The sequence below is a fragment of the Myotis davidii genome, unplaced genomic scaffold (assembly GCF_000327345.1).
Source record: "Myotis davidii unplaced genomic scaffold, ASM32734v1 scaffold319, whole genome shotgun sequence".
NCBI classification, from domain to species: domain Eukaryota; kingdom Metazoa; phylum Chordata; class Mammalia; order Chiroptera; family Vespertilionidae; genus Myotis; species Myotis davidii.
The window spans coordinates 1,140,879-1,159,877 of record NW_006290675.1 but is presented as its reverse complement, the minus strand read 5'-3'; the positions used below and the strand labels follow the sequence as shown (position 1 = coordinate 1,159,877).

At 39.9% G+C, this 18,999-nt stretch overlaps 1 pseudogene; it reads right to left on the bottom strand.

Annotated features, from left to right (window-relative positions):
• Positions 1–316: 316 nt before the first annotated feature.
• Positions 317–740, bottom strand: LOC102766822 (annotated as a pseudogene).
• Positions 741–18,999: the final 18,259 nt, after the last annotated feature.

Here is an 18,999-nt window from a genome sequence, read left to right as displayed (position 1 = left end):
CTCCTTTATGACAGAACAGACTTTTGGCTTTAACAGACACCCCCTCGCCTGAATTAGTCCATTATATTGAGGTTTTACTGTATTATTAGTTATTTTGTTTATTCATTTATTATTTAGTTTAAAGAGGGAATTTATTAGAAAAATACAAAAGGTTCGTGCAGGGATTCCCACAGCTGTAATGAGTTAATCGCTAGAATCATGCCTTTCTGAAGGGCAGATCGTGTTGTGATCATAAACTTCTATTTCTGGGTGTTGCAAGATCAGGAAGAGAATAAATATCCCAGAGGATGTTCCTCCCTGTGTCGTGCACAAGGGACTAGAATGTAGATTCATTTCTGCTTGCTTTTCGGTCCTTATGTTCCTTTATGCTGTCCTCAAACTTGTCAAGCACGTGTTGGCAGACATTGCTGGGCTCATTCAGGCCTCTCTGAAATGGCTCCACAGCTGGAAGAGCACCCCGAGTCTGAATTCGTAACTTAATTTTACTCTCTGAAGGATGGGTTGTAGTGTAGCCACAAAATTCCACTTCTGGGTTCTTCATGATCATGTAGCGAAGCGCATTTCCTAGGGTCTGGTCCTCCTGGTGCAAAACAAGTGTCACACACACAGTGTCTACCTGTTCCAGCTGCCTGGGCCGTTCCCAGAGCTGCCTTCCTCTCACCTTCAACCATTGAGGTCTTCAATCCAGACATTTTCCTCTCCAGCTCGTGGCCCTCGTCCCTCGCTGGCCGGCTCCGGGATGTTCAGATGGAGCTGGAGGAAGGTACGCTCTGCCTCATGCGAAACGTGTGAGAGCAGCAGGAAGGCTTAATAGTTATTTTAAATTCCCTGTCAGTTCCACCATTTGGGTTGTATCTGAGGCTGGTTCTGGTGATGACTTTCCATCTTCAGACTGTATCTATTCCTCATTTTTCAAAAGCCTTATTATTGTTGCTAGAAGTCAGACAGGTAAGATTCTGAAGCAAGTTTACCTTAGAGATGAGCATACCTTTTTCGCTTCTACACCCTCAGTGTCTGCGTATGTGTGTGTGGGGGGGTGGGGTGGGGGGGACGGTAATCTAGTCAAATATCAGGCTGGGTTTAAAGTTTGGTGTTGCTATGGTTACCTTCTCTGTCCCAGAGGCTTCATATTTCTACAGTGACTGTAGGAGTTTGGGTGAGGGCCAGTTTACCAGAGCGGCTTCCCCACGTCCAAGGCGCAGGGGAGGAGCTGTCTCCCGGAGCAATCCCTGCTGTACTCTGGTTGTTTTCACTCAGGGTTTCTTACCCTTGTGGTGGGAAGCAGGGGGCAAAGGACATTCTCTGACGTTCTGAGTAAGCCTCAGCCGTAGCAGCCTCTATGAACTTGTGGAATGTGTCCCCTCCTAGCTGTAGTGTTGGGGGAGGGGTGGTGGGGATGGTGGGGGGAGGCCTAACAAGTATTGCAGCTCTGCTCCCAGGCACAGCTCTTCTTTTTTCTTTTCTCCCAGGAGAAACAGTGACAATTGTTCCTGCTCTTTCCTTTGCAAATTAAGCTTTTTGTTCTATGAGAAAGATAGGGCAGATGGGACAGGTGGGATTTCTGGCATCCGTTATTGTTTCTCTCTCCCAGCTGACACTACCAGGGAAAGTTCTCAGCAGTTCCCTCAGTCTTTCCCTTGAACCCCTCCTGGAGTTCAGGGAGTTAAAAGCTGCAGCCCCCTGGAGCTACACACTCTGACAATGGCCTAGGCTTGGCCTTTAGTCATTCTTACAAGATTACATGCCATCTGATGGTATATGCCCCAGGTAAGCGAATGCTTTCTCTGCTATAAAGTTGGCCCCTTGGTCTGATGCACTGTACTGTGGGGCCCCATGCCAGTGGATCCATCACACTATCAAACTTCAAATAGTAGTGCTCGCTGAGACCCTATGTGTAGGAAAGACAAACCCCAGCTCTGAATATTATCCATTCTTTGGGGAACAATTTGCTGGCCTGTCCAGAGTGAAAGGGGTACAATATAGTCACCATGGCACCAACTAGCCAGTTTGTCTCCTCAAAGAATGGTACCAAAATGGGGGCACAGTGTCAGTCTTTACCGTTGGTTGGTGAGACCTTTGACGTTGGCTTCTGGTAGATCAGCAAGTCGGAGCAAATGCTATGGGGCACACAGATAGCCTCCACCTCTGCCATCAAGGCCACTTTATTCGGAGTCCATTGTAGCAGCACTAGAATAGCCAATGAGAGAAGCTGGTGAATTGAATGCCCTTGGCAAGGTCCTTTTTAAATCTTGCCTCTTCTATGAGGGATGTTCTTTTTGTGGGCATTGCCATATGATGCAACAAACAATGTTCACACCCTACATCCACTCTCATACTGGTATGTCCATTCATAAACTTCTACCTCATATCTCCTTGTACTCCTTTTCAATTTTTCCCTTTCTTTTCTTTCTAGACCCCTGTCAACCATCCAAAGAAAATGATATTTATAAAATGAAGTATTGTCCACTCCTTTTTATTTTATTTTATTTTTTGTTAATCCTCACTCAAGGATATTTTCCATTGGTTTTTAGAGAGAGTAGAAAGGAAGGGAAGAGACACAGAGAGAGAAACATTCATGTGAGAGAGACACATCAATTGGTTGCCTCCTGCCCTCCTGCACATGCCCAGACCAGGGCCAGGGAGCAAGCCTGCAACCGAGGTATGTGCCTTTGACTGGAACTGAACTTGCCACCCGTCAGGCAAAGGTCCAATGCTCTATCCATTGAGCCAAACCAGTTAGGACGGTCCATTTCTTTTAATGTTTAAGATTACTATGCTACTAAGTACTTTTATGTTTATTAAACATGAATTCTGCGTATGCCTAACAAGCTCTTTGCTTACTATTTATTTATACTCCAAATTTGAATGTTTTCATCTCTGTTTTACAAACTATAGACCTATTCACATTTCCTAGTAGAATTCAATATTCTGAAAGGTAAATGTACATTACACTGAGCCTCAGAATTTCCTTTTGTTTTAGTCGACATGACAGTGTTGTAAGGGTGCCATCTCTCCAGTTAAACATGATTACATTACAGCTGGCCTGTAACTCAAGAGCAGTCAATCGATAGCCTGGAAAAAGCCACACAAGAATTAGAAGCTTCCTTTCTCTTAATAATCTGAACTGTAAATAAGTAGTCAGAGGCTATTTGTTTGGTAGTAGAATCAGAAAGTGAAAGAGAGAAAAAAGAGACCAATAAGTAGCAATGGGCAGGAAGAGTAAATAGAATCCATGTGTACACACAAGTCCAAAAGCCCTTCATAGTAAAGAGTGCAGTATGGGTTTGGCAGGAAAAACAACTCAAGATGAAGACATATACAGGGAAGAGACAGGAAACATCGCTGATAAATAGTAACAGAATGGAGGTTGGTGGGCTTACAATTCTTAGGAAACAGTTGGTAAGGCTACTTAGGATGTTGAAAAACTGGCCAGTCCCTAAATTTTCTGAGATCTGACCATTCTGCCTCTGGTAATTTTAATGATACCTAGTTGGGGAGCTTTTTAGATATTCACACGAGATAGAGCCCAGTGATTAAGATTCCTGTTGGCCTGTTTTGTGTATTCACTATAATGAAATGGACTTAATTTTTTCAAGATGTACCTATATAATGACCTGAATATTTCCCAGGTATGAATTCTCTCAACTTTATGTTGGCTATAAAGTATTACTACAAAACATCAAGTAATTCCCATAAAAAAAATTTAAAAGGCATCAAGCGATAATATTTGGCATATAGACTTTATATTTTCTTCAAGGTTAATTTCTGCATCACGATGAATAAAGCTACTGCCGTACTTTCTTACATTCTTCAGTGCGTCTAGCATATGGTGGTAATTTTAGGAAACTGGCTTAAGTGACGGAGACAAAGCTTGGTAAAGAATTGGTTTTGGAAAGGATCGGCCAATAAACGAACGGCAAGTGTGCCATCACTCCCTTCTCTTAAATCAATTGTTGATAGTATTAGTTAATCAGAGTTTTGTTTCTCCCTAAATCCCGACGAATTCATAGTTATAAATATTCATGGCATTATATTTCAGGTCTCACTACCAACATATGTAAGCCAGCACTCACAATTAAGCCTATTTGCCATCCGTGTGCTATTTCCTCCTTTGGACTCTTGCCTTTAGTGCTGGCCGTTTTCTCCGAGTGATTAATGTAACCTCATTTAGTTAATGAATCAGGCACTTTAGCATTTCTTCAGGGACAGAGGAACTAAAATTATTGGCTATGTGCTACTCCCTACACTAATACATTGTTTAAATTTATTAAAGTTGCTTATAAAAACTAAGCATGATTTAGAAAACCTCAATCTCTAAACAATTACCAGCCCTTAGGCATCATTAAGAAAGGGAATCAAGAAAGCTCAAAAGGCCCTCGCTGGTTTGGCTCAGTGGATAGAGCATCGACCTGCGGACTGAAGGGTCCCAGGTTTGATTCCAGTCAAGGGCTCATGCACGGGCTGCAGGCTCGATCCCCAGTGGGGGGCATGCAGGAGGCAGCCAATCAATGATTCTCTTTCATCATTGATGTTTCTATCTCCCTCTCTTTCTCTCTTCCTCTCTGAAATCAATAAAAATATAGTTTAAAAAAGAAGAATATAAATAACAATATCAAAATTAAAAACTTCTAAAGGCACAAATCACCTTAAAAAATAAAACAATAAACACTGGGGGAAAGTATGCAATACACACAATATATCAAAATGATTAGTATCACTAATAAATGAAATATTCCTATACACAAATACGCAAGTCCCCTGAATGACTATTTATAAGGCATTATTAGAAGGGGCACAAAAACAAGACAATGTTCTGAAATACTTTTTTTGTCCTACCTCTACAGTAGTATAACTTCATATATGTGCAGGGTGTTTCTAGCCTTAAAAATTCCATTTTAAAGTGATAATACACTTAAGAAAAAGGATTACTTTAATATACCTGAGTTAGAATTGAATGGAAACAAAATACGACAACTCCCACCTTTGGTGCCAGTTAGAAATGGACCATGCTAGATAGAATGAACAGTAATTATGCAAGACCTGTGTAATTTTCCATTACTCTTGAAATATTTTCTACTGAATCGTCTAGGCCAGTGATGGTAAACCTTTTGAGCTCAGCATGTCAGCATTTTGAAAAACCCTAACTTAACTCTGGTACCATGTCACATATAGAAATTTTCTGATATTTGCAACCATAATAAAACAAGATTTATATTGTTGATCTTTATGTTATATATTTAAATGCCATTTAACAAAGAAAAATCAACCAAAAAAAATGAACAAGATAAATAAGGTCAGTGGAACATGTTAAATGCGCCAGGAGAATGCGATCAGCAAAGTACGGACTATGAGAAGTTATACAGGATAAACAACTCTTTGGTTTCTTCAATAACAAAAACTGGGAGAGAGGGAAAGGGAGACTCTATAGACTTAAAACAAAACAAAATAATAAAACTAAAATAGTTTAAAAAACACATCCAGCAATCACAGCTTATGTACCTTAGTTAGATCCTAATCTGAAAAACAACTTGTTTAAAAGTTTATGACAGTTAGAGAAAGTGAACACTGATGGAATATTTGATGAGAGTAATGACTGCTAACTATGCTAATAACATTGTATTTAAAAAAAAAAGATTCCTCATCCTTTTAAATATTTACAGAAATGATAGAATATCTATGGCAAGCAAATGTACTGCTTTGCCCAGGATCGAGAGGTTTCTTGAAACTTGGAACTTCCAGTGCTAAAACCAGGACTATTCTGTACAAATGGTGATTTCTATCAAAATTACTGGGATAGGTGTTGGGAAGTTGGTGGGGCTGGAGATAAAACTTGGTAGACTTTGGAGGATGATTGTAGACCAATATTGCATTATTTGTAGCAAGATGGAATAGACTTTACTAATCAACGTTGGGAAACTTCATAAAAGTATTATATCTGGATCATTTACAGAACAGATAAAAACTGAGTGTGAAATATACTTATCCAAGATAGTGCAATGATAATTTTGTCAGCCAACTTGGTACTTGTGTGTTAGACAGTGACATAGGCTTGTACTGACCTCTTGAAAGTTCATCTATAATTGTAAGGTTTCTCATGTAATAGTACTGCTAACAACCAACATTTTCTGTGAGACCTCCCGACATAGCAGAAATATGAAAAATCATGACAACAGAATAAATTCTGTTTTCTTATAGAACTCAGAAGGAAGTACTCACTCAGAGATGTGAGTGCACAATAAATGTACGCACTTATCCCAAATTTAACATGATCTGTACATCTATTAATACTTAAAGTTGATGCTTGAAGATAGATCTGACTAAAAAGAATGTGTTGAAAGTTTTCACAGGGTATAAGAGAACTTGTGGGGTCTACTTTTTTAACACTGCATGTGTACCTTTGATGTATACAACCTTCATAGTTCAAGTGATGACATGTGTAGTTTATTTCTTGTCCTAACAATATTGAATCAACAATGTAAAAATGAAAAGTTATTTTAAAATAACTTTTATAGTCAAGTCAATGGTTCAGTGATTTGTGCAAATCACATTCCAAATAGCATATTCTAACAACAAAGTTCAAATTTCTTAATGAAGGAAATTAATTAACCTACCAGTCATATTTCATTTAAATTGTGTGATGAATATCTTCTTTGCTCTGTTTATCCCCTAGATTTAAGAAAGATTCCATTATTCTTGGCAGGTTTTAAAAAACAAATTCTAGGGAATTGATTTATGTTTTCCAATGCATTTATTTATTCATAAAGCTGAGATGTGGAAGCTTGCAGAACAGGTTCTAGAAGACCGCATGAGCTGTGAAAACACTGGCTGAGTTGCACATCTTCAAGGTATTCTTTACAGGTAAACAGTCCAGTGCCCAAACTTTGGCCAAAGAACTTTGAAAATATCAAGGAGAAACAGAGCAACTGAGCATATTCTCATTGCCTGAAAAATAAGCAAGATGCCAAGAGTTTCAGATTCATGCAGGCCCTGACGATCTCTTTCTGTGAATCATGAGCACAGATATGGGGTGGCAAATGTCATATGGCTGCTTCACAGTTTGCTGAATTATGATGTCAAAAAGGAGAGGAAAAACTGGGTTGTAGGAGAATCAAGAGCTCAAACCAATCTATTTTTGTCCTCAAAACATGTCCTGCTTTAAATTATTCTTGCAACTTTGTTCTGCGTTCTTTCTTCATCCTCCATAGTTACTTGTCCAACCTTAAACCACCCTTCTGTTAAAAAATACCTTAATCAATAGAGGAAAGAAAGAAAGAAAGAAAGAAAGAAAGAAAGAAAGAAAGAAAGAAAGAAAGAAAGAAAGAAAGAAGTATAATTTTAAAAAAGAATAAATAAATAAAATACTTTTACCAAAAACGTAACACCAAAAAATAAATAAATAAATAAATAAAGCCAGTGTACCTGCCCTCTCCTAAAAGAAGACTCACAAGATTCCCTAAAGTAATAATGGCTTCTCCTTCCCAGATATTCTCATCGTGCTCTCGAGATACCTTTGCTATGACATTTCTTAAAGAGAGCTTAAATCCATTATTTGTTTTGTATGTGTATCTTCTAGTGAATAGGTTTTTAGACAGTAGTGACCATGTTTTAAAAATTCTTGTATGTACAGTAGCTCTAATACCACACTCTCATAGAATATCTCTATATATAAAGAGCCAGGGGCTGTCACATCGGAAACAACCAAACAGACGACCGAACAGGCTGAGTGGGCAACAAGGCCAGCAGGAGGGTTGGTGAGGGACGACCAAATGACTGAGCAGCAGGCTGTGTGGGGCAGCCAGGCTGGCAGGGGGGGTTAGTGAGAGATGATCAAACGACTGAACAGCAGCCTGCATGGGGCAACCAGGTCAGCAGTGGGGTAGTGAGGGGTGACCAGGCCGGCAGGAGGGGCAGTTGGGGGCAACCAGGCTGGCGGGGGGCAGTTAGGGGTGACCAGGCCAGCAGGGGGCCAGTAAGGGGTGACCATGCTGGTGTGGAGGGCAATTAGGGGTGACCAGGCAGCAGCGGGGGCGTGTGGGGGAGGAGTTTAGGAGCGATCGGGTCGGCAGAAGGAGCCAGAGGTCCTGGATTATGAGAGGGATGTCCCCCAATGAGTCCCAGATTGGAGAGGGTACAGGCTGGGCTGAGGGGACCCCCATCCCCCTATGTACAAATTTCATGCACTGGGCCTCTAGTATTTTAATAATATAGTGGAACTGAAATAATAGATGGAAATTATTTGCTTTAGTTAAGGTCTTGTTAGAAAAAAGAGCTGAATATATATTTCAGAGAGGAAGGGAGAATGAAAGAGAGATAGAAACATCAATGATAAGAGATAATCATTGATCGGCTGCCTCCTGCACACCCCACACTGGGGATCGAACCCACAACCCACACACGTGCCCTGACCGGGAATCCAACCATGACCTCCTGGTTCATAGGTTGATGCTCAACCACTGAGCCACACCAGCCAGGCTGGCTGAATATTCTTTAAAATTCTTTGAGCAAAAAAGGAAAAAGAAAAGAAAGGAAGATGAACAAATAAAATACAGACCTCAATTATTGATTTAGTTTAACTATCTTTTACTTTGTTCTATATTTGAGCTGCAAATTTTAGAACTCTGCTCATTGGAACTGTTGATTTTGAGGTTAATTAAATATTTTCATTTTGGAACATGATGTAAAAGATAGAAATGTAACTAGTCAGATGTAAATATAAAGTTTGAGTTAAGAAACCCAAGTTTGGGACACACCTTTGTCATTTGTTTAAACTTGAACTCAACATTATCAAAATGTTTAGCCAATGTGTCAGGATTATAAATGCAGTCAAATGTCAAAGTTTGTAGTTTGCTCTCATCCCTTTTATTTCCGTATAGGAAAAGTGCTGTTTTAAAAGCCTTTTGGTTTACATTTCTAAGTGACTTCGTAATTTTAAAGACTAGTTAGATAAATTGCTTTTAGACTAAAATACTTTGCATTCCAGTCCAGAGACCTTGTTGTATATCTACTCTATGATAGAAAATACGTTGCATGAAGATCAAAAGGGCCAGCAAGAGTGTAATTACTATGTTTTTGTCGTTTTCCTTTCTCTCTCCTCTCTCTCTTCCTGTCTCCCAGGTCATCACATCAAGTAAAAACAGTTTTGTGACTACTTTCCTGAATCAATTTAAACCTTGCCTGGGAATCAAAGCATGAAGCAGAAAACATAGTAGAAAGTATTACATTTAATTACTGAATCATTTTATATTTATGTGTTGTATTTCTAAATCATATAGTTGGAAAAATCCAGAATTTCAACTATATGTTACAATTCTTTAGTATCATTTCCATTCGATATTACTGGATGGAAATGGTTATTTGAATAAATTTCCTTAAAACCAAAGGTCACTCAGTATGTATCTTCAAAGTTCATGAACATTTTTTTGAGTAATCTGTAGAACTTAAACTGAATTAAATACAAAATTTATTTTGTTTCCATCTGTTTAAACAATCATCATATGAGCACAATGAGGATTCATTACCTTTTATCCAATTGCTCCTTTCACAAGAAACAATTAAACCTATAGAGACTAAATTATCTAGCCCTAGCTGGTTTGGCTCAGTGAATAGAGGTTGCCCTGCAGACTGAAGGATTGTGGGTTCGATTCCAGTCAAGGGCACATACATCGGCTGCCGGCTCAATCCCAAGCCCTGGTCAGGGCGTGTGCGGGAGGCAACCGATCAGTCTCTCTCACATCGATGTTTTTCTCTCTCTCTGTCTCTCCCCCTCCTTTCCACTCTTTAAAAATAAAATAAAATTCAATGCAAAGATATCCTCAGATGAGGATTAACAACAACAACAAAAAGACTAAATTGTTTAAATTATTTGAAAGTAAAAAGTTTCTCAACATTTCTAACGATTAAATTGGTCCATGGGAAAGGTAAGCTCAACTTCTTGGAAGTCCAGTGGAGAGATGCTAATGTAGATAGACGATTTTTAAAATAACTTTAACAAGATATAATTCATAAAATGTACCCACTTAAAGTATAAAATGTAGTGGTTTTATGCAAATATTACCACAACCTAATTTTAGATTTTTATCACCCCTAAAAACAACCCTATCTCTAGTAGCAGTTATTTGCATTTTTTCCTCCCAGTCTCAGGTAACCACTAATCTACTTTGTCATATAGATTTGTACATTCGGGAGTTTTCATATAAATAATCATACAATATGTTATGTCTTATGGTTGGTTTGTTCACTTAGTATAATGTTGTCAAGATTCATGACATCTGGATTGTGTTCAGTCTTTGACTATCTATAGATATAAAAGCCTAAGTGACTGACGATCGAATGACCAGACAACCGGTTGACCTGTCACTATGACACACACTGACACCAGGAGGCAGACACTCAATGCAGGAGTTGTCCCCTGGTGGTCAGTGCGCTCTCACAGTGGTATTATTGCTCAGCTGACCAATGTGCGTCAGATGCCAGGCTCACGGCTGGCGAGTGCAGCTGCAGCAGCTCAAGCTTCTCCCGCCTTCGCGGCAGCACTACCAAATGCAGACGCAGCGGGGCCAGGATGAGCGGGAGCAGTGCGGAGCCCTATCTGGGCTCTGGCTCCTTCCCAGACACTTCATGCACTACTATCCCCTGAGGGGTCCTGGATTGAGAGAGGGCACAGGCCAGCCTGAGGGACCCCACCAGTGCACGAATCCATGCACCTGGCCTCTAGTTATGAATAATGCTGCTATAAACATTAGTGTATACGTTTTTATCTGGACACATTTTCATTTTGGGGGGGAGGGAGGGAGGGTAGCCAGATTAGAGAATTTTTAAAAAGAGTATTCATGATTAGAACTCCTACTTTGCTTCTTGATGGGTATCATAGAAAGGACATTTTCACAAAAAAGCACTGTGAAACTTGAGTCTTTTCTGTACATGTCTAGGTTTAGCTGTCATATAAAATCTGAAATTCTGTGTAGACAATAGAACTGTCCATGCAATGATTTGGCCTTATCATTAAGAAAAAAGCAGAGTTCAAAAGGAACAAGAAAGAACAAAGCAGGTAAATTAGATTACAACATATCCCCCTACCCTTTTTTCATAGGGCATTGACTTGGAGATATGGTCTGATGGTCTGAAATAAGAAACAGGTTATCACGATATTGGTTGAATTATATCTCAAAAATTTGAATAATGTTAATTAACTTGTAATTAACAATAAAGGGAAAATGAGGTCAGGAACAGAACATGGCTGATTCAGATTAAAATATGAGTATGCGAAGGGACATGATCCAGGGTTATTCTGAGAGACAACTGCGGTAGCAACTGGAGGACTGCATTAGGTCTGGAGCCCTAGTATCAGTCCAGCCATTGCCACTTGGATAAGAGCCGAGTCCTTCATGTCTATGGGCTACAGTTTCCTCTTTCTAAAGGATAGAAAACTGTTCATTAGTCAGGCAGAATCTGTGCCAAGTCGCTTCAGAGTAATGTCTTCAAAATTTCTGAAGCAACATCCAGAATTTAAAAGATAACTCAAACAGACAGTCCTGTTCTCCACTTGCACATTCTCTCCATCTCAATAGATATAGACAAGTTCTCTATTTATATATATCATTTGAATCTGAAAACAGGATCAGAAATGGTCAGAGTTGGAATGAAACATTTGGTGAATGATGCAACATGCTCACCTTAGAGATTTAAAAGAAAAACTGTTATGACATGCCCTGGCTGGTGTGTCTCAGTGGTTAGAATGTTGCCCCACATGCTGCAGGATTGTGGGTTTGATTCCCCATCAAGGGCAAGTACCTGTGTTGCAGGTTCAATCCCTGGCCCTTATCAGTGTGTGTGGGAGGCAAACAATCGATGTGTCTCTCTCATGTCAATGTTCCTCTCTCTCCCCCACCTCCCTTACTCCCTCCCACTCTCTCTAAAATCCAATGGGGGAAAAATATCCTCTGGTGAGAATTAACAAAAAAAGACAGTTATGAAATGTTCAAGGACACTTCATAACTACAGGGGATCCAAGACAGGCCAGGGCCCTTCGGCTCTTCCACCTCCATCACTTTCCTAATGATTCCTGGGAGCCCACTGCCCCAGGCGTCAGTAGCTGCAATCCTGTCTTCATGGCAGATTACAGGAGTTTCGTTTTCCAAAAAAGAAACAAAAAAGTCACTTGTTAACTACCTATAAAGAACAAAAAATTGCTGACAGACACCAAGGTTTTAAGTAAAGGTTAGCTTCCCTTTTTCGTAGCACCTGCAACATCAAACAATGTGTAATTCTGAATGGGAGAATTCTTTGGTAGATCACTCAGATTGTGCAGGGGGACTGATGCAGGCATCTACCAAATACCTTTTTTCCTTCCTAGAACACCTCGGACATGCTCTCTATCGATGCTACTACTATTGAAGAAAATAGCACCAAATGATTTGGCTTTTATAGTCGCTTTCTAATTATTCTCTGCCCTGTCACACTGTGTATTTCCTTCAAAATGAGTTCCACAGCCTGTAATGATCAGTCATTTATGTGTTTACTTTTTACTTATGTGTGTGTGATCTGCCTTCTTCAACTAATATGTTAGTTCTTTGGTGGCAGGAATTCTGCTCGCCTAGCTCATTGGGACGCCAGTCATGCTTAGCACATTTCCTGGGTCTCGGTCAATAGTGTTTTCCAAATGAAAGAAATGAGTAACATTATGCCGGTAAAGAGTAGGCATCAGAGGAAATGAGGATCTACAATGTCCTGCATTTCAGTGGGCATCTGAATATTTATAGATATGTATGTGAGTATCCAAATATTTCAGATGTTTACATCACAGCCCACAGTGGAAGGAGTTATATTCTGATCGCTAACCTCTGTACTTAAAATGGTGTTGTGGACTTATGACTAATATGATTAACAGTGTGAACTAGAACTTGAATGTCTAATACATGAAGTATACCTTTATTTAATAGCATAGGGCAAAGAACATAAATTTGGCATTAGACAGGCCTGCATTTGAATTTAGTTCTGCCTCTTACAACCTACATGATCTTGGGCGAGTAAATTAACCTCACTGAGCCTTTGGATTTTTATCTATAACTATAAATACTAGCTATACGATTTTTTTACAAGTTCCTGACATGAAAATATTCAACCTGTTGGTAAATTTCAATTACCGTAAGCAATTAGCTTTAAGAGTCTTCCAAAATTAGTGAAAGCCAGCACTGCATACAATGGGTAGAGAACCAATGGGTCTACTTTTATTAGTAGTAACCTGTGGCAACCTGCGGCTTCGGCGTGGGCAGCACTCAGGTTTTTAAATTAGTCTTTATGGAGATTCCTCTGCCCCGCTGGCAAGAACTCTCCAGGGATATTCAGAACCTTGACGACACTGTCATCTTTTGCCAACCTTTATCCAGCCCAGCAGAGTGGGCTTGAAAGTAATGCAGCCGAGATGATAAGAGACCTCAGCCATCAACCTTGCTCGCTTTCATGTCTGCCCAAATACAATGTGAGAAGTGAGAGCGGTAGCAAGCCTCCGTCACAGACTATGCTCTTTAGTAAATCAGAAGGGGGCAGGTTGGACGGAATTCAGCCTTTTTGGTTTTGCTTCTAATCTCAAAGCACATTCCGAGTCATGTTTGGAGTGTCACAAATGCTGCTTCCGAAAGGTGTCTCAGTTTCCTTCTTGGAAGTGGTGATAATACTAGCTGATCCTTCGGTGCAGCACGTGTTAAGGAAATACTAACCAGACGCTTTTATGCTTAAGGCTAAGGATTTTGATCTCGCTGACTACTCTGGTTACTTTAAAATTTCCGACAAAGTTTATAGTGTAGTATCCTGCCAGATTCTCTGGAAGAGAATCGTTTGAAGTGCTTCTGGTCTTCTAAGGAGCTTGCTGATCCTTGACTAAGGAGAGTGCTGACAGCCCGCTCTCTGTTCCTCTTCAGTGCTATCGCACTGACCCTGATGAAAGTAAGGCGCTTTGATTTTTTCCTGCTCGATGATGTCAATGAAAGTTTGTCCAGGATGGTGGAGAGCCCCGCATTCTGGTGGCAGTTTCCAATGTTCTGTTTCCCATCAGCCCCCTCACCTTCCATGCATCTATTCTTAGACAGTAAATCGGACACTTCTGATGACCAAGAGCAAGATCCCCTCAGATTATAGCTCAGGAGAACCAGAAAGCAACGGGAATGAGTAGATTAAGTAATATTTTTTTAATGACACATAATTTGGGGGTAAGCCTGTAGGAGCTTAGTTTAGGACCGAGTTTAAAAATGCTTCGATATTTAAGCAGAGTTTTCCAGCACAAAATTGAAGATGAGAGTCTAAATGACTGAAAGGAATCTGGTTTAAGTTAGAAGTTTTGGGGACTTAGATGGTTGAGGAACACATTGAGTTGTGGAAGGAGGCATGAAAGAGAATATCTACCGCAAGAAGGGAAGGGAGATGAGATGAAAGCCTTGGAACCAGTCATATTTAATATGGAGATAAGGAAGGAGCTTGATAATAGAGATGAAAAAGAACTAAGGTTAGAAGAGAATCAGGAGACCGAGGTATCTCAGAATTAAAGTTTGGGAAAGGCTTAGTCGGAGGTATCAAATGAAGCAGAGTCCACACCGCAACCCAGGTACAGGCCCTTGACCGGAATCGAACCTGGGACCCTTCAGTCCGCACACTCTCACACACACACACACACACACACACAGATTCACGGAGGGCAGTGGCTAAAGGCAGATTACCTGCTGTGCCAACTGTAGTAGAATTATTTTGGTTATCGATTGATGCATAACAAAGTACCTCCAACAATGGCAGCCTACAATGACCAGAACTCATTATTTTTCATGATTCCGAGGATGGGCTGGCTTCAATAGAGCAGTTCTTTTGCTGTACACAGAGTCCTCAGAAAAGTCCAAGATGACCTCACTCACATGTCTTTGGCGTCACTTGAGTGGCTGGAATGACTGGGGGCCATGGGGGCTTCTTCCTCTCCCTGTGGAGCCTCTCGTCCTATAGGGACTGTCAGGCTTCCTTAAATAGCAGCCAGTTTCCAAAACAGCAAAAGGGGAACCTACAAGGTCTCTCAAAGTCTGAGGTCAAAAGTCCAGAACATGCCTTCTGCCACATGCTATTGATCAAAGTACACCACCGGGCTCGCTAAGTTCAAAGGGGAGCGTGCACCTGACCGCCTGCCGGAAGGAGCGGCATGTGTGAGCAGGCAGAGGGGAACCTGTGTGTGCCTTTGTGACTGTCTTGGTAGACAATTAGCCCACGAGCTGCTATTTTGTGCCGCATGAGTACCTTTAAGTCTTGGCCCCTTATTTTAGTCCAAGCAGCTCCAGGATTAACATGGTGCTCCACAGCCCCCATTTCCACACAACAAAAACAAAGGCTCTGTATCTGTGATCCACAAATGAGCTCCCACCCAAGTGCAGGTCTCAGGAGTCAAGGAAATACATACCTAGACCTAGCGGCAAGATCTGACTTAGGATGTGGGAACAAGGCCAAGGAAAAATGAACACACCACAGATCCTCATCTATATAGAGCTTCAAAAAAACAAACAAAGCTTACTAATTTTCCCACCCAGGAGTCTGTGTACCAACGACCTAACTGCCTCATTCCATTTCTTTGCTTCGGCACCCAGACATCTTTAGATCACTTGTGGCCATGAGGTATCAAATAACATGAAAAGGGGAGGGGGGACTTTTTGCATGAACAACAGGCTCTTTGTCCACGTTGAATGTGCAAGAGCAATACCTTAGTATGCACAGAAATACTGTAAACAGGGCAACGCTTTGCAAGACAAGTTTTCAGGAAATATGTTGGCCTCATTGCATATCTCTATGGCATGTCACATAGCCTACTCTGAGTGCAGGAGTCTTCTTGCTGACCATGTATACACAGATGGCCGGACTTTTGTGCTATTTTTCCTGCATTTCTAAAATAAGCTCTGATTCTTCAGTTACGTAACTTGAAGCACTGTTTTATTTTCTATTTTTTGCTTTCAAATGTACACACATAGGCCAATTTTATCATTTTAGAATTATTTCTTAGGACTAATTCCATAACAACAAAACAAACATGCCCATAATACAAATGATTTATATATGTAAGTACTACATATCTATGAATACACATAGATTGAAATTAATGATAAAAATTCCTGACCCACAAAACTGTAGTGGTTACATTGTAGCAGTCTTAATTGTAGAAGTCTATAATTATCATGGTTTGATATAGTCGAGCTGGCTGCGAAATTTTGAGCCAGTCACTATGGGATTATTTTCTAAGACTAACAAATGTTGACACAAAAAAGCATGTTTACACCTTATACAAACAAGCAATATTCATGTATAAATCATAGTGAAAAGAAAACTATTATTGGCTTCTGGTCTAATCTAGTCTGACTATATGTGAAATCTTGGGTTGGTAATTCGATTGCTTTGGAATGCGTTTTCACAATTTTCCATTGTTAAAAACAGGAAATAGAACTAGATTATTCCAATGGTTCATCTTTAGCTCTAGAGTTAAATCATTTCTTGGTTTTGAAAATGCATTAGAAGTTACCAACAAAAACATGTACAATTCCTCAGAACAACTGAACCTTTCTACCTGTCAGTGTTAGAATCTAATGTCCAACTAAGATCCAGTGAGTCTTCCATGGTTACTCCAAGACATCTTACTTTTTCATATAAGAATATTAAGTGGCGCCCAGGGCCAGTGTGGCTCAGTTGGTTGGAGCATCATCTCATGCATGGAAGGGTCCTGGGTTTGATTCCCAGTCGGGCACATATGAAGGCAACTAATCAATGATTATCTCTCACATAGATGTCTCTCTCTCTCTCTCTCTCTCTCTCTCTCTCTCTCTCTCTCCTCTCTCCCTCCCTTCCTTCTTCCCTTCCTCTCCATTCCTCTCTCTCTAGAATAAATGGAAAACATATCCTCAGATGGGGATTTTAAAAATAATAATATTAAATGGCAACTAACCATCCAACCCTTTAAATGCAGAGGATGCGAAATAATTCTTTTGCAAAGGAAATGTTTCCACCATAGTCACTCTTCACTTGCTTATAAAATCACCCTATTATAAATTCAAAAGTGCACATTTGTTGTCAAAATTTAGCTAAATTTTCATTTGTTAAAAAGACTTTCATTCTACTCTCATTGATGCTTATGGCTTTCACCATTTTGGGACGTCTACCAACATTATTTTTAAATTTTATAAAACACAAGAGAATGCAAGGAAGGAAGAGGCCTTCCCAAATCTGAATCAATCTCTTTGGGATAGCATGGCAGCTAACAGCACTGATGGACTTTGGGCTCACACAGAGTGTAATTATCATTTTAAAAATTTAATACAGAGAAGTACATAATCAAGTATTGCACAAAAATCAACCATCCAGACATTACTGCTATTAATATCATATTCTACATAGTTTATATTTCCATCTTCTGATTTTATAAATAGCCTTATTTTACATAATTGGTACATACACTTTTCTTCAATATGCTGTTTGGTATTCTAAATTCACATACTTTATTTAATAGTGGATATGTGCATCTTATGCTTTATTATGAATAACATTCTAAAACACATTCTTATAAATTAAATTTTGCCTAATTTTGATAATTTCTCTAGAAAAAAATCCTTAGTTGGAATTGTTAGTACCAAGAATTGATTATGTTTAAGGCTGTTGTTAATCTATGATAGTACTATTAGAAGACCCTTCAAATTATTAAAACAATAATCTTGGGGTGGAAAGCATCTTCCAGATCTAGTTCCTTAGATTACTCCAGCTGATGTTTACCTTTTCTTCCTCTGAATGCCATACCAACTGTTACATGTATATTTATTAGAATATAGATTATTGACTGTCCTAACATGTAAATATTTTATGTATGTGTTTCTTATGTCTCCAGTAGATAAGTTCTGGGTTGTAGCTACCATATCATACAAAGTCCAAAATAATCACACATCACCACCAAACACAGAGCCGTGCTTTGTACTCTGTGGCTTTCACAGTAACTCAGTGAACACTGAGAGACATTAGAGAATGAAGACTACACAGAAGAGAGGAAATTAATAATAGAAAATATTTATGTGAGGACTTTCAAATACTGAATAGTAAGACAAAACAGAATAATATTTCCCTACTGATTTTTTTTTTTTTTGGCAAAATGAGATGAAGTGAAAAGGTCCTAAATGATACTTTCCAATTCTATCTCTCTGCTAAACAAGAAATAACTTTTTTCGATGGGAGAGTGGCCTTCACTGTATAGATGATATTTAAAGCCAGAAGAATGGATAAAATAACCAAAGGGAGAATGTGCGAGAGATAAGAGAAAGTCTAGGACATGGCCCTTGCAACTTCCAAATTTTATCATACAGATAAATAAGGAGGAGAGACGCACAGAAGGAGCAGCTGCAGCGGTGGAGAGCTCAGGGAAACTAGCAGAGAAGAATATTTTGAGAAAACTTTTAGAATAACTATGTCAAGTGCAACTGAGAATCTGAATAAGACGAGTAAAAAACATCGAATGCGATTTGGAAAAGTGGAAGTCAATGATAAGAACAGTTTTGTTGTTGTTCTGGAGACTGACGCTGAAGGGAAGGAGCTGGAGCTCGATGGGTGGTGAGGAAATAGAGATCGGACATAGAAATGTCCCTTCCATCAAGTTTGGCTACCAAGGGGAGAGGAAAACATGGGACTCCAATGGAAGGGGAGGTGGGTCAAGGGGACTTCTGTGTTTCTAAGACGTGTATTGTAAAGTTAACTCGCCTACAGGAATGATTCCTAGAGAAGGAAGCACCATGAATCAGAAGGAATAGGCGACAGCAATAAGCAAAGTCCTGGAGACAATGAGGAGGAGGTCTGGTGGCTAAAGCTTTGTTACGACATGCTCCCACAGCACTGCCACGGAGAAATAGTAGTAGACAGGGTTTTCAGCTGTGTTCTTCCCTGACTTCTCCCTAAAATCCTTGCCGTAAGAGCTAGAGAAGCGTGTAAGTGCACATAGAGTTACGGCAACGC